Source organism: Cupressus sempervirens, chromosome 11 (assembly GCF_028749045.1).
Source record: "Cupressus sempervirens isolate cs-2001-9-10 chromosome 11, ASM2874904v1, whole genome shotgun sequence".
Lineage (NCBI taxonomy): Eukaryota > Viridiplantae > Streptophyta > Pinopsida > Cupressales > Cupressaceae > Cupressus > Cupressus sempervirens.
In genome coordinates, this window is record NC_143128.1 from 513,677,565 (window position 1) to 513,692,281 (window position 14,717).

The following is a 14,717-nucleotide window of genomic DNA, read 5'->3' on the forward strand; positions in this document are numbered from 1 at the left end:
GATGAGCATAAGATATTGGTTCAAGATTGGACATTACTTTGATGAAGTATTGTGTGATATTATGCCTATGTATTGTTGTCATATTTTTTTGGGAAGACCTTGACAATATGATAGATATATTGTACAGGATGGAAGATTGAATCAATATATTCTTTGCATGAATGGGAAGAAGAAAATATTGCTGCCTTTGATTGAAAGTCTAGATGAGGTTAAGTGTACTACTGTGAGAGTTTACATGGTTAATGGAAAGCAATTTGAAAAAGAAGTGAAGAAGAATCAAGTTTGTTTTTCTATAATTCCTAGAGGACCGAGTTTGGGTAGTAATGGATGAGTGATAACAGAAGTTGGTAATGATTGAGTGACAAAAGATAGTGGTAGCCAAGCACTAGAAGAAATTACAAAATTGTTGAATGAGTATAAAGAGATTTTCATTGAGGATATTCTTGATGGTTTACCACCAGTGAGAAGCATAAGTCATTTTATGAATCTGATTCCTAGAGCTAGTTTGCTGAACAAAGCACCATATAGATTGATGCCTATAGAGAATCAAGAACTTAACATACAAGTTCATGAATTGCTACATAAGGGTTTAATCAGAGAAAGTTTGAGTCTATGTGTTGTACCTCTTGTATTAACACCTATTAAGAATGGAGAATGGAGAATGTGTACTAGTTCCAAAGCTATTAACAAGATCAAAGTGAAATATAGGTTTCCTATGCTAAGGATGGATGACATAATGAATTTTTTGAGTGGAGAAAATTATTTTACAAAGATTGATTTGAAGAGTGGCTATCATCAAATCAAAATCAAAGAAGGTGATGAATAGAAGATTACTATCAAGACAAAAGATGGTTTGTATGAATGGTTGGTTATGCCTTTTGGTTTGAATAATGCACCTAGTACTTTCATGAGGTTAATGAATGAAGTTCTAATAATATTCTTGGGTAAGTTTGTGATTTTTTATTTGGATGATATTCAGATATTCAGTAAGACTAAGGAAGAACATCGTGAGCATGTTTGACAAGTATTATAGAGGTTGAAAGAGGAGAAGTTAATGATTAATTAGAAAAGTGTTTTTCCATGCAAGAGGAGATTGTGTATTTAGGATTTGTGATCCAGCTAATGGTTTGAGAATGGATCTTAAGAAGGTTAAAGTAATTTTGGAATGGCCTACACTTGAGAATGTGGGTGGGGTAAGATAATTTTGTGGTTTGGTTAGTTTTTATAGAAAGTTAATAAATAATTTTATTGTTGTTTGTAATGCTATGACTAAGACAATGAAATGAGATAAAAAGGAATTCAAGTGGACACATGAAGCTAATAAGAGTTTTGAGACTTTTAAACAAAGGGTTGTTGAGTTACCCCTATTGGCTTTTCTTGATTTCAATAAGGTATTTCAAGTTGAATGGGATGCAAGTGGTAGTGCAATAGGAGCTATATTAAGTCAAGAAGGTAAAACTATTGGTTTCTTTAGTGAGCAGTTGAATGATGTTAAAGGAAGTATTTTGTGTATGATCAAGAGTTTTATGCTATTGTCCAAGTGTTGAAGAAGTGGAGACATTATTTGATTCCTAAGGAGTTTATGTTGTATACTGATCATAAAGCTTTACAATACTTAGGAAGTCAACATAAATTGAACCAAAGACATATGAAGTGGGTTGAGTATTTGCAAAGTTTTACATTTATGATGAAGCACAAGAGTGGGGTTACTAATAGAATTGTTGATGCATTGAGTAGAAGACCTTCTTTACTGACTAAAATGAAGGCTGAAGTTCTTGGTTTTGATGAAATGTAAGAGTTGTATGATTTTGATCCTAATTTTTCTAAGGCATGGAGAGAGTGCAAAGCACCAAATCTAACAAATCACATCAGCAAGTGTGATGAATATTTCATTCAAGAAGGTATGTTGTCTAAAGGTATTTAGTTGGGTATACCTAAAAGTTATATGAGGTTGAATTTGATTAAAGAAAAGCATAGTGGTGGATTGGTTGAACATTTTGGAATTGATAAGACATTGAGTTTGTTGAAGAAGTATTATTGGCCATAGATTTATAAGGATGTTCAGAAGTTTGTGAAGAGTTGTCGAGTTTGTGAAGTTGCAAAACGGGTAAGTCAGAATACTAGTTTATATACACCTATTTTTATTCCTTAAAAACCTTGGAGTGATATTAGCAGGGATAACTTTAAGGAACCTCCCCCCCCCCACTCCCAAAATTTATAAAATTCTGGCGAATCACATGTCATTTGGGTGAAAAAAAAAAATTAATAGTGTTGGCGAATTATGCGTCAATGGATGGATATTTGGTGGTGATTTTTTTAATAGTTTAGACAATTTTTATAAAATAATGGTGATTATAATTTTTGTTTTAATAAAATTATTAATATTGCTGGCAAATTATGTTTTGAAAAATGGATATTGGTTGGAAAATATTTTAATAATCGATACTTTTTTTATAAAAAGGTGGTGAAATTATTTTCCAAATAATTGAATTAATTTATTTGTTATGGCGAATGGTTTTCAAAAAGTTATAGTTGGTATGGCTATTTTCAAAAGATGGGAAATAAGTAGCCTAACCTAACATACCAACTTACATAAATTATTGGCCACTACCACTGTAATTATGTTAAATGTATTATTTGAGAATTCAGACCATCTGATGATCCAAGATCAATGGCTGAGGTTTAATTTCAACCAAAATTTCTTGAAGGAAGAAGAATTGTCGAGGTAGTCACCAGAATGTTGACACGTATCAAGGTAAGTTGTATGCAAAGTACAGTGCACCCGAAAAGAATTAAATGCCATGCCATGTCTGGAATGAAGCCTCAACCTTGTTCAAGTGTCTAGAATGGTGACACATTTTTGTCCAACGTGTATCACTTAAGTTATAGGAGATAGTATATTGATGTCTTGTCACTGTTAATTACAATTTACAATTGGCCTTTTCCATCGGCAAAGTGGCTTCGCATGCATTATAGGACATGCCACAGTCTACTAGTAGTAGCACTATTACTATTAGTCTTAATTACAATTGGCCTTTTCCATCGGTTAAGTGGCTTCACAGGCATTCCAAGATAATGGACGGTATTAGTGTTTAATTACAATTGCCCTTTTCAGCACGTACTTGCAATTATGTTCAAGATTTGAGAATATTTGATAATTTTGTTGGGTGATGCAACGTGCTCCCCTGCCCACAGGTGGTTAATTATGTGGTGTTCCATGTTCACTAATAGTCATGGCTTTTGGTGCAACGGCAAATGGGCCCAACAATTGGTATCAGAGCCTGGTTTTGGCCTGGTCATGTGTTCAAATCTCCCCGGTGCCATCCCGACCTACGTAAGCACCTGGTATGCGTGTCGAGGGGGAGATTGTTGGGTGATGCGACACGCTCCCTTGCCCACAGGTGGTTAATTATGTGGTGTTCCATGTTCACTAACAGTCATGGCTTTTGGTGCAACGGCAAATGGGCCCTACAAATTTAATGTAATTGAATTAGTAGTCAGATGGAAACAAAGAAATAATCCCTGGCACCCTGCCCGCCAAGCTTATTTATAGGCGATTGAGCTACTTCTTTCATCATTTCTCATCTGATTTTTGGTAGTCAATAGGTCTGGTTTGTTAATTTTTTGTTAATTGTTTGGTGTTAGTTTGAACTTTGCAGTAAAGACAGACAACCCTATTCACCTGAGATGCATTTTGGAAGAGGAGCATAAGGCCTTTCTAGGTCGCGTTCCTGAGGAAAACCTCTTGTCAATTTGCGATGAGGTTGTTCCATGCTCTGGTGTGAAGTTTGTTATTGCTGCTGTCAAAATGGTTCTGGGGTGTGAGTTTTTGAAGAATGAGAATTGGTATCGTGTCAATAGTGACATTACGTCACAATTTCTAGCCTCCTTGCTTGACCTCAGAGAAGTAAGGGCCAAAATTCTGCTGCTCCTAAGGAAGATTTTTAAAGTAGTATATTTGGGCCATGACATTGAAATTGTCGCTCATGTTGTTTTAGGAGTGGGGATCCCTTGGGTGGGTGAAGTCTACAAGCTTCTGGAACCTGGCTAGAATGTGGTTCGGCAACCATTTTTACTGGGCTTGACTGCTGGGTAGTTGCAGCACCATAGGAAATGCGCAAGAATTGGGTTGAATTTTCTTCTAAAATGGTTTTTCCTGGATGAAGTGGAAGATGGCAACAACTGGCTACAAGAATTCGCAAACATGGTCAATTTTGGTGGTTTCTACAATGAATAGTACAGTAGTTCTAGAGTCTAGGGTTTTCCCCTGATTTTGTAAATTTGTAAATTTCAAGAAATATCAATGAAATTTCTTGAGTTTCAGTTCCATATAAAATTGTATTTCATTTTTTTAACTTCTTATGCTTATTTATGCAACATTGCAATATTTTGCATTTTTTAATTTTCTATTGAATTGTTTATAAAAGCCTATGTGAATATAAAATATTATTAGTTCCTGCCTTTGGCAGGAAACTAATGGACTAACCTAGTTCCATATTAGTTCTATAATCTAAAAATTTCATTGATATACCAATGTTTGCAAAAGGTTTATTAATTTGCATTTTTTTGAAATTGAAAAATACAAATTTTTTAAAACTTTATTGGTTCATGATGAAAATGGCAATGAAAAAATTCAATTTTCTTCATAAAAAATACAACTATTTTTTTCAACACCTCTATTAATGCAAGAATTAATTGCAACCTTATATTTTCTTGTGACAAGTGGATTAGTTTAAATTAGAATTTAATTATTTTTATTTTTACATATCTAAACCAATGATTTTAATAAATTTTCTTTTATTTTTTATTTATATATATAATTTTATTAGATTATACATTTATTTAACATATATAATTTTTACTATATTGATATTTTTAATTTATACTTTAAAATACATAATATTAATTTTGTATCAATTTTAATAAAGTTCAAATTATTTAGCTTGGTATATTATCAACTTTATTTATTATAAGTGTGTTTGGTTTTTTTAAAGCATAAATGTTATTTTAAAATTAATTTATGTTTTTTTTTAATGCATTATATTTAACCTTAAGAATATTGTCTAGCTTCTGCAATTGGATAAATTTATCACTTGAACAAGATATATGAAACAATTTAATAATTGAAATTAATCAATTTAACTCTTTTAAAAAAAATTATACAATTTTATCTATATCTCATGTATAATTAGTTGATAAATATCTTTGGTATGATAAATGTTCTTTAGGATGTCATCTAATTTTAATTTAGCATGATACTATAATGTTTATTTATATATCCTTTTACTATTTTAATTAATATACATCATTGCAGTTATATAATTTAACAAGTGCCATGTTGTGGCATGTACTTGCCTAATAGTTATTAGACTAATTAGAAATTAGGATTTAATTTTGTTTTAAAAGTTATTATACAAAAATTAGAAAAATAGAATTAGTATAGAGTTAAGTTATAGTTTTTATACTAATTAAAAATTATAATTTAAATAATAAATTTAACACTTTTACTAAAATATTATGTCTTTATAGTAAATTGAAAAAAATTCTTAATTTGCATTACATTTATGAAGGGTACACAAAAATTCTAATATTGGTTAAAATAAAGACAAGAATTTACTAATTTTAACTTCAATTAAAATAAATTCTAATTAGGTACAAAATAATTTAAATATTTTATTAGAATATATATATAATTATACAAATATACATTTAAAATAGTTTACTAAGTTATTTAATTTTAATTTTAAAAAATGAAGTTAGTGAAGAAGGTTCTAACCAATCCTTCTCTAGATTTAAAATTGTTTAATTTATAGATTATTGCATATCAAAATGTTATTAGAATCACCTAGCATAGGATTAACCCAATAAACTCTTTTTTCTTGAATTATTAATTTTTTAATAATATAATTATTTCTTATTCAATTTACAAATTGTGATATTGAAATCTATGTAAAAAAAATTTTATGTCAAAATGTATGCGAGAATCTAGCCGAAAATAAATGAACATGGAGGTAGCCTCCGAGAAAAGGGGTCTTATAACACTAAATAAGAAGAACCAATTATCATTCATATAAATAGTATATATAATATATGAGAATAATAAATTTATATCAAAACTTTAGAAATATTTTGATGGGGACACAACCCAAGAACAGAATGGACACAACAGAAAAGGGAAATTATATTAACTGAGAAAATAAGCCAGTACAAATAGTATAGAGAAAATAAACTTCAGAACATGCCCTAAGGGCTTACAATAGCATAAATCTAGAGAATATTTCTCCTTATAGCACCTCCTCTCAAACTCCACCCCGAACTGCCTTTTACAATGCCAGAAATATCCTTAAATAGACCTCGGAGGGTTAAGGACTAGGAGTACATTCTAGAAAGTGCTAGTAGGCATCCACCGAAAAAATCAAAGGTTCCAGAAGCTGCATTAGAAGTCGGTGCAAATCTAGAAGAATCCAGAAACGGTAGCCGAACTTCCGGAAGGCATAACTTTTGAACCGTAGCTCCGATTGATGAACCGTTTACATTTTCGGAAAGCTCTCGAAGTGCTCTATAGCCTTGTGGACCAATTTCACTCATCCCCCATTTTTCAACCCTTTTTGAGGTCATTTAATGCCCCAAACCTGACTTTGAAGCATTCTTAGGAGGTCTCCAAAACCCAAAAAACTGCAATAACTTTCAAACCGTGGGGCCTATTGACCTGATTCTTTTTCTAGAATGCTCTAAATCATGATTACATTCATCTGGCCAATTCACACCTTCTAGTTTACAAAAATGATGGCCCAAATACATGCTCCTATTTTTTTGGGATTATCAAATGCACTGATAGTTGAACTATGAGAGTTGGAACCTTTATTTGAGCCAAATGGGTATCCAAAAATGTAAAGACATGAAATAGAAACTAAGTCTAAGTACATTTTTTGGGTGACACAGGATTGCCCTTATACCTCTGGATGCTCCTGCATCATATTTGATTAAAAGGAAAATAGTTCATTTTCACTGGTTGGTTGATTCTAAACTAATTCACTTATTGTGTAAACTAAATGCAATAGTACTAGCCTACTGGAAAGTACAATAATATACTAACTATACTCATAATTTAATGGGAGTGGGACCCACAACCCACGAGGCCACCACACCATTCACCGATGCCGTTGGATGTTTATAAATCAACGACCGAAGTTGAGTTTTAGGATGAAAGGAAAAAGAAACCTTGTCATTTCAAACACGTCTCAAAAACATGACACATGTCACTAAACTCCTTGGTGGACCAATAAATAACAATGTAGTTTCAATTTGGTGATGACGTGACACTGACACGTCTGACTCGTGATGTGAGTCATCTTGATACCTGACCAACTTAGTTAATGGGAGTGGGACCCACGAGCCATGGGGCCACTACACCATTCACTGGCGTCGTTGGATGTTTATAGATCAATGACCAAAGTTGTGTTTTAGGATGAAAGGAAAAGGAAACCCTGTCATTTCAAACGTCTCCCAGAAACATGACACATGTCACTAAACTCCTTGGTCAACCAACAAATAACAATGTAGTTTCAATTTGGTGATGACGTGACACAAACACATATGACTCGTGATGTGATTCATCTTGATACTTGACTACCTTAGTTAATGGGAGTGAGACCCATGACCCATGGGGCCACCACACCATTCACTGGTGTTGTTGGATGTTTATAGATCAACGATTGAAGTTGAGTTTTGGGATGAAAGGAAAAAGAAACCCTGTCATTTCAAACACATCTTGAAAACATGACACATGTCACTACTCAGTTAACACATTGACATAATCACATTCCACTTGCAGTTAATAGTGACATTATGAATGACATTAATACATTATGATGGGTTAGGTAACACTAGTGGTCCACGATTCCACTCACATTTAAACTGAAAGTGTACTGTGTGACAAGTGTGATGACTATAGACTATAGAGTACAAATTGTACAGTTTTGGCACGTTAAGTTTCTTTAATTTTGTAGTTATACATTGTCTACAGATTTAGAAATTAGAAAGGGGTTACAAATTACAATGCAAAAAAGTTACGGATTCTTAATTTCTATGTTGAGGATTGTGGTTCGAGGAAAGCAACAAACTACAGTCTCTAGACTCTTAGCTCTCTGGAAAAATTGAAACTAAGGGCAATGTGAACGTGAACGGGTAAGTGTAACTACTAAAATACTAAAAATTTACGTCTCACATTTTAAATTTTACAACTTTACTGTTTATATTATATAAAAAAATTTAGTTTGTAAGGTTTTAATTTTGAATCACCCATGTAGGCTTGTAGCTATGTTTAAATATTTACCACGATGGGCAAAACAAATACCAAGAATAACATGGGAAAAATAATAGAATTCCATAGTATGCTTAAAACACCAGGTTTCAATGATTTATTCCATGATATACATGATCCAGTTATTCATGGAAATAAGGGTATAATGGAGATAAGATTTGCACTTGAAAACAAGTGGAACGATCCAAATAAGGCTTCAAAATTTTGTTCATTTAACCCTAGTGTAAATGCAACTGCAAATAAAATTACACCATGGCTAGCTGGGTCGACACACATGCGCTACCTCAAGTATTCCCTTGCCCAAAAATTTTTATGCTCTGGGCCAAAAATTATGATGAAAATAGAAAAGCAATTGTGAATTAAATTACTCAGGAGGAAATTTTGTCCATAACTGAGAGTGAATTTGCTAGTCTGTTGAACCTAGGGTTTCAAAAACAATAGTCAAATGTACATATTGACTTGGGAAAGCTGGCAGATGATTATGAAAAATTAGATGTAGAACAGAGAGATTCTTATATCAGAGGAATAACAAGCGGTTGTAGGTCGAGTCCAAATCACACGCCTCCTTATGATTTTGAATTTTTTGTGCCATGGGCACAAGACAGTATTTTCTTGCTAGCATTTTTTTTGGGACTGGATAGTAACAAACAAGTGGATGCCAGCATTCTTGAAATGCTTTATCATATTCATTTTAAAAAAGAACCAGTAAGATACCATTTTATTGAGCACATTGTTTGTTGCATGCAAGATCAATTACTAATGATTCAAAGAGGTTCAGAGAAGACATTTAGATTCACAACCTACTTGTGCTATCTTCTCCTAGCAAAGCATCGTGCATTATTTGAGGTAAACAAGCTTTGCAGTCAGACTGAAGGCCAAAATCCAATATATGAGTGGACACCTCAGATAAGGATGATTGATAATAGAAGGAGCTACAAAATTTTTGTAGACTTCTTTTTGGCACCAATGTACCATAAAATTACAGGCACTCCAATGCCTAGATTTCTTGTTCCTTGTAGAAATTGCATTCAACTCGGAAGTGAACTACAATTGGCTGATTGGTACTTAATGGAAGAGTACACTATCTTAAGGTTTTACGATTCATGGGTAGAACCCTACAAACTTCCAATACATGTAACAGAGAGGGTATTTGCATTGGAATATGTACGACAAATGGAGAGCATCAATGTACTCTTTCATGGTCAAAAAAAGAAAATGATATTTCCCTCCTTGCCATTCTCCTTTGGAGGGTTCACATTTGAGAGAAGAGGATTCAAAGTGGCAGAAGCCTTTTTTTCAATTTTTTGATTTGATGTTGACAGTCACTGGTAGTATGATCCACTGAACATAATTGGAGCAAGGCTTAAGGGAATTGGGACTTTCGCAAGAAAATATCAACATGAAAGTATGCCTTTGATTGAAAATTTTGAAAACATGGACTCCTGGGAGGAGGTCAAAAAATAGATGGAGAAATATGCTGCTGAAAATAATATGTCAGTACAGGAATTGTCATCACAAATAATGGTATTGCATAAACAGAAAGGAAAAGTGCAGGGCATGACATTGTCCAATTTCTACAAGAAAGCTAATAAACCATCTACAAAACCTATTCCAAAAGAGCTAATGAATGATTGTATAGATGTTGGATGGAGTCGAAGAAAAATTTCTCAATTTTGGGAAATGAGGAAGAATCTTGGTGAGCCAAAGACCTCTTTAGATCGTGATGAGGTTGAAGAGGATACAATATTTGATGAATTGTGGAATAAGGAGCATCCAACTAAAGCACATCATAATGATACTGATGATGATTATGATGACCAGGATTCTTTGAATCCCTCATCCAGTACACAAATTCAGAGAGGAGTTGATGCATCCACCAAACTTCTATATAGCAAAGGGGCAGAAATTGTAGAAAAAATGGGCTACCAAGGTTTTGGTGGTCTGGGTCCCAGTGGAGAAAGGGCTTGGTTACCACCTCAACCACCAGCTATAGCACCAAAACATGGTCAGAAACCAGGCCTTGGGCATGGAGATCAATCATCAACTCAGTCAATTCCATCTACATTAGATTCATCTCAGCTAATTAAATTTGTTCCTACTTCATTTATAGTTCCACTTCCAAGCACTCAGATTCAATCTGAATCAACTGTCACTCCCACAGCTGTATATAGCATGGGTACAACTACAACTAGTAGTCTGAAAAGGACATTGTCTATAGATGCAAAAAAAATTGGTCCCAGAGATCAAGAAAGTGTAAAGAAGTAGAAGGTTATGAAAAGTATTAGTAGTACTACTAGTACAACAATGCCAATGGTGACTGTGAGTCCAACAATTGCCCATCCTTCAAGACAAAACCCTCAGAATAGTCCACAAACCCCACTAATGGGTCTAGGTGTTGGTTATCCTCATGGTATTGGTGGAAGCTCATGCATCAGAGCAAGTGCTACTACTATTTCACCATTCGAACATTCAATTGTCTCACAAAATCCTAATTTTCGTTACAATGAATTTGTAACTAACTATGGAAAATCAAAAAACAAGAATAGAAAAAAGAGTAAGACAATGAAGATGGAAGCAATTGGTGCAGCTCATTATGTAGAACCTACAACCAATAGGCTATTTCCCACATATGACCCAAATAAATATATGATGAAATTCATGGTCATTATGCCCCTAGCTAGAGATAACAATCCACCAGAGAGTTAGTTAGATCCATCTGAATTTCAAGTTAGCACCCTTTAAATGGATTTATCCAAAATTAAAAACGTGAACAAGATAACTGTGTCCAAAATGACCAACCAAGTGGTCTACAGTTCAGTGATGAAGTTGGAGAGAGAGAAAGGAAAGCTTCAAGGCACAATAGATAAGTTAAAGGTAGACCTAGAAAATGTAAAGGCAGGTGAGAAAGCAGCAGTAAACAGATGCAAAGAATTAGAGAAAAGGAAAAAAAAATCATCCTCTGGCTCTAAAGAAGCAACTAAATAGCAAGAACAAATGGACGGAGAACTGAAAACTCTGAGGGAAAATTTGGAAAAAATGGGAAAAAAACTCTAGGATGAAAAAGAATGTTCGACAAAGTTATACAGAAACTTGGAGAATGCTGCAAATGTAAACAATAAGTTAAATAAAGAATTGGAAAATGAGATGGTAAAAAAAAAGAGTGGGAAGAGAAAGCAAAAGGGTGGGAAAATAAAGCAGAGCAAATAAGAAAACATAGTGAACACCAGTACTCAGAAATGAAAGAAGACCTAAAGAAGGCAAATGATACTATTAAAAAATATGAAAACGGCTTGAATGACCATGTAAATAATATAGTAAAGCAAATAAAAAATTACTTCTGGGGGCAAATAAAGACTTCTACTGATAGGTTGTGTGATTGGTTCGAACTCTATGAAGCTCTTACAGATGTTTTTGGGAAGCTGAAAGAGCAACTTGAGGAGAACAAAATGTTTGGTCAGAGATAGAAAACTGCAAAGCAAATTATGGAAGAAATCAATAGCACTGCTGATAGGCATTTGGCAAGCAAGGGAATTCAAGACCGCATTGGTTCAATAATAAAGGCGACCTCTATATTTCATAAATGTCAAAAACTAATAGAAGCAGAAGAAGTTCTTGCTTTATTTGGGCCAAAGCTTGCTAAGATGAACAATAAAACAATAAAATTGATATCTCTTGGTTTACCGAGTCCTGGACTTGATTTCTCAACAACGGGTATTGTTGGAAGTGAAGTTTACAAACAAAAGTTGGAGGACCAAATAACCTCTAATTTAGGCAACCTTCCTCAGGACAAAACTCATGAAGGCATTGCAAAGTGCATCAAAACATTCACAAATTTGCATGCACTAGTGGAATGAACATTGCTTGAAACTCGCTCTTCCATGTATGGAATGCTAACGAGAATGCAGGTCATTTACCATAACATCAAAAATTTTGCCCTTCCAACCGAAGAAGAATTGAGCGTACTACAAAAACTTATAGTCTGTATGTGAAAGTACTTTCAGTTTCAATCATCTCTATATCTTTACTATATATGAATATCTTTCATATTATCCTACATACTACAATCTAGACTCTAGAATTGAGTTTAAAGTAACAAGTTTGAACTTTGTTTTTTGAACAGGATCAATGTTGCAGTCTTGCAGATGCTATTGCCTATGCTAAAATTGCTAATTTACTAAACCAACCTGTCAAATGCAAAAATGTACAACTAAAGTTGTAGAGATGTTTTAGACTTGTAGATGTCTTATTGATTTAGATTTTGAGACTTCACATTAGGAAAATCAACCTAAAGCTGTTGTTTCTCCGTTTTTTCTATAAAAGGGAATTTAGGGTAATTAGCTTACAAGAATTGTACCATATTAGCTGAATACTGCAAATGAAAACAATTAATAATTATTAATTGTGGAATTGAATCTATGATTCTATCTAATTTTCATGTTTTCTAATTCAATGTATGTTGAATAAATGAATAAAATAGAAAACAAAATTTCATTCAGGAATTTCAAATTCAACTATGAATGATCATTGATTACATGATATAAACTACACTCTACAGTAATAATACTCTTTGTTCTCAAATTTTAATGATGAAACATAATACATTCTAATTTCTTGCTTTTCTAAAATGAACATTGAATGATAGGATATCATATAGTAGTTAATAAGTTTTAAAAAATACCTATTGGTTGCCATTGCTAATTTAACAAAAATTTCCTAAATTTTTGAATTCATCTCTATGTCATCATCATCATCCAATTCTGGTAGTCTAGTTGCTTCATTGTTATCTTCATTTTTGTTTGTGTCTTCTTCAACTTCAAGTTCACTCTGACCTCTGCTTCTATGACTCGAACTCCCAATCCCATGGCTAGTGCCACTGCCAACTATACTTGTCCCACTTGGAGTCACTGTAGGAGATTGGTTAATGGTGTTACCCAGTCCCACCCTTCTTCTTTTGCATCTTTTCTTCCAGATTTCCATTGCTTTTTGAAAAGGAAAATTATTGACATTATACCTAGATGTGTATACCCTCAACCATGATTCCAAATTCTTGTCTAGTTTGTTTCTTAGCTTTGATTTTAGGAAGTCCAAAGCACTAAAAACTCTCTCATCCTCCACTAAACCCAATATCATGGTTTGACATAGATCAGCAAGCTTGAAGTACTCTGAAATTTCTTCATGCAACAATATGCTCTATTTTAGTTCTGTCCAAAGCTTTGTTGTCGAGCCCTCTTCATGTGGGTTACGCATTAATTGATATTGATGCTTCATGGTCCTTGCAAAGGTGCCTGATTGTTGTCTAAGAAGACCCTCATCTAATATTCCGTTGATAGTCACTCCATTGAATTCTATAGATTTGCAAAATTCCTTTATCAAAATCAATAGCCTTCTACGATAATCTTCCTTATTATTGAAGGACCAATATTGAGGAAACACAATTGCCATGGCCTCAAGCAGTTGATCATATGGGAATCATGATATTATTTCAAAGGAAATTCTATGGGCTATGTCCCTTGTAGTAGATGCTATAGACTCAACGATCTTGGTAAACTCTTCCCTTGTAACTCTGGTAGCTCACTTCTTTGGGGCACTGTAGTACATTGGTATCTGAAATCCCCTTACAAAATCACATAATTCTCCATTTTTAATGATCTTTAAATAATTATTAGGATTGTCCAAATCTGTTAGTTTCCACTAGTGATTAAATCTATCATCGGATAAATTTAGGTCAGTACGATAGAGACTATCGAGGGCTCGACATGACATTTTACGCAACTGAGCATATTCTGCAATATACATGGCTCTTTGTTGGGATTTTTTCATAATTAACCTCATTTATTCTAGCATGGGAAGAAGAGATGCCAAAGTCAAAAGTGTCTCTATATTGCTTAACCTTCGAAGTAGGTCACCAAATCTCTTGTTTTCTGCATTGTCTCAATTTTCGTACATCAGTCCAATCAAAGATAGATATTCAAAAAATACTTGATGTGCTGGTCAATCCAAAGAGATCCATCTGGTATCAACATCTTTTAGAGGCTTGTTTCCATCAGTAATTCCATCAGCAAAGTGTTGAAATTCCCTAAAACGCTTGGAACTTCGACAAAAATATGCATACAACTCTCTTACTAAATCTTCAACCTTGTTTACTGAAGGAAACTTCTTCACAACTCTAAAAGCAAGATTCATCCTATGGGCCATACAGTGAATGGCAACAACATATGGTGAATAGGAAGCCTGCATCTTTGTGCAAAGACCATTCCTTTGACGTTGCATTACTAAAGCTCCATCCACTCCAACACAGACCAACTTCTTCGCTATTGTCAATTCATCCATAGCTCCATATTCAATTAAATTTCTCTTTAATAACTGAAATAAAGTTTTTGTTGTCACATTGTCT